The following is a 2,631-nucleotide window of genomic DNA, read 5'->3' as shown; positions in this document are numbered from 1 at the left end:
CATTTTTACATTAACGTTGTTTTAACAGTATTTTACTTGCGCTAAATACACAATATTGGGGGTATGTATTAAAATGAGATTCAGAATTCTTATGAGGTTAACTTTTTTTGTTTACTATGGATACCTTACTTTGCATAACATAGCAACAACATATTTTCGGTAGTTGTTAGTAATTTAATTACTAACACTGACAGTAATTTAATTACTTTTAATTTTAATTACTAACACTTGTAGTAACTTAATTACTAACAAGTATTAGTAGTCCAGGCGGCATATATATTAAAACATTTTACTTTTAAATACAAAATACTTGTTACAATAATTATTTACATATGGTTTTGTTAAACTTAGACATTCATAATTTTCTCCAAAAAAACAATCTTAGTATTTCAAAACAAAATATTACTGAAGATATATTAAAATTTATTCAGCCAAAATTTGCTGATTTTAAAGACGTTGATTTTAGACATGCTGTTCAACGATTTGTTTACTTGTATAAAAAAAAGTGGAAATCTGCAAACTATACTGTCAAAAATTTTGAAAAGAAGTTTGTGAACTGGCTTAATGAATATTTAATTGTCAGAAAAAAAGACAATGAACCAACTGCAAGTAGACGTGGTCGAAAACCAGTTGCATTTGATAATAGTTCTAATAAAACTGAAAAACGGCGTGTATCTTGTTTAATTGAATCTCATTCATCCAGTGAATTATATTTTGCTGCTAATAAAAAAATTTAGAGATGAATCTGTTGTTATTGCTGCCAAGAATGTTTTAAATATATCAAATACAGATAAAGCAACTAAATATTCAGCAGACGAAGCACTGGCTTTAATAATTGATGCAAGTCTGACAAAAGCTTCCTATCAATTGATTGGAAGCGGAGCCTTGGAGAAAGAATATAACATCTACCCCGCTTACAATGATGTCAGAGATGCAAAATTGAAATGTTATCCTGCAAACATAACAGTGGAGGACTATTCAGCTTCAGTTCCTTTAAAAGATTTAATGACTCATACTTTGCAAAGAATCTGTGCAGTTCAGGAACCTGTGCTAAGGCACTTGATATTGAACGACAAAGCAATAAAAACAATGACACTAACGTGTAAGGCTGGTTTTGATGGTGCTACTGGCCAAAGCATTTATAAACAAGTTTTATCAGAACCCGACATTAACAGAGATTTAAAGCGTGAAGAATCATTATTTATTACTTGTCTTGTCCCATTGGATTTGACTGGATTTAACAACAGCAACGAAAAGGTGCCTATTTGGAGAAATCAAAAGTTGTCCTCCACAGCCAATTGTAGACCCATAAGATTTGCATACAAAATGGAATCCAAGGAATCTGTGATTGAAGAAGATCAGTACATTAAAAGTGAGATAGAAAGCTTGGGTATGATTTTATTAGAGGTTTGCGGATCTTCTATTGAAGTGAATTGTATTATTGAACTTACAATGATTGATGGGAAGGTTCAAACAATATTATCTGAAAAAAATAACTCATACCAATGCTGTTCAGTGTGTGGTGTCTCTCCAAAAAATATGAATAGTCTTGATATCCTTAATATAGATTATACTAACAGAGAGTTCAAATATGGTCTTTCCAGTCTTCATGCATGGATTCGATTTTTTGAGATGTTATTGCACATTGCATATAAAAAAGAAACAAGAAAGTGGCAAGCAAGATCTAAAGAACACAAAGAAAAGGCATCTGTAGCTAAACAAAATATTCAGACTGATTTTATGAACAAAATGGGACTTGTTGTTGATTTCCCTAAAAGTGGTGGTTCTGGAACAAGTAATGATGGCAATACCTCAAGGCGTGCTTTTGCAGCATATGAACAAACAGCTGAAATTCTGGGTATTGACCAAAACCTTATATTCAGATTTTACATTATCTTGGTAACGCTCTCTTCAGGATATGAAATAGACTGCTTAAAGTTCAAGGATTATTGTTTTGACACTTTTAGACTATATGTGTCCCTTTATCCATGGTATTACATGGCTCAATCAGTTCACAAAGTATTGATACATGGACATGACATAATTAAAAGCCTTTTATTACCCATCGGACTTATGTCAGAGGAAGCTCAAGAGGCTAGAAATAAAGACTTTAAATCTTATCGCGAAAATTTCAGCCGAAAAACATCCAGAAAAGCAACAAATACTGATCTTATCAATAGACTCCTAGTTTCCAGTGATCCTGTTATTTCATCATTGCGTAAATCAACATCACACCAAACAAATCATAAAGCATTTCCTTCAGATGTTTTACAATTACTTAAACAATCTTCAAACGATATTATTGTTTTATAATTTTTTGATGTAATTTAAAATTGATAACGTTTTCTTGCACTATTTTTTGCTTTTATTATTCCTAAAACATTATTTACCTAAATACTCAATTTTTATTCAATATAGGTGGGTCAAAAATCCGATAAGATATTCAAATATCAATTTACCACTTTGTAACTAAGGAAAGTATCCGGTAACTAAGCAATATAAGTATCCATAACAACTAAATTTAAAAAATTATCACTTTTGTAAGAAGTGTGATCTCATATTGGTACTCATGCCAAATTTAGTGAATATAGCACTTATAAAATATCTGCAGATAACAAAAGTAGGTTGTTG

At 31.0% G+C, this 2,631-nt stretch overlaps 1 pseudogene; it reads left to right on the top strand.

The window, feature by feature from the left end:
* The first annotated feature begins 332 nt into the window (after nt 1-332).
* Nucleotides 333-2,313, top strand: LOC149892226 (uncharacterized; annotated as a pseudogene).
* Nucleotides 2,314-2,631: the final 318 nt, after the last annotated feature.

This window comes from Hydra viridissima, unplaced genomic scaffold, assembly GCF_058129835.1.
Source record: "Hydra viridissima isolate aposymbiotic clone 2 unplaced genomic scaffold, HvirCarnegie_v1 scaffold_2, whole genome shotgun sequence".
Lineage (NCBI taxonomy): Eukaryota > Metazoa > Cnidaria > Hydrozoa > Anthoathecata > Hydridae > Hydra > Hydra viridissima.
This window is presented reverse-complemented; position numbering and strand designations above follow the sequence as displayed.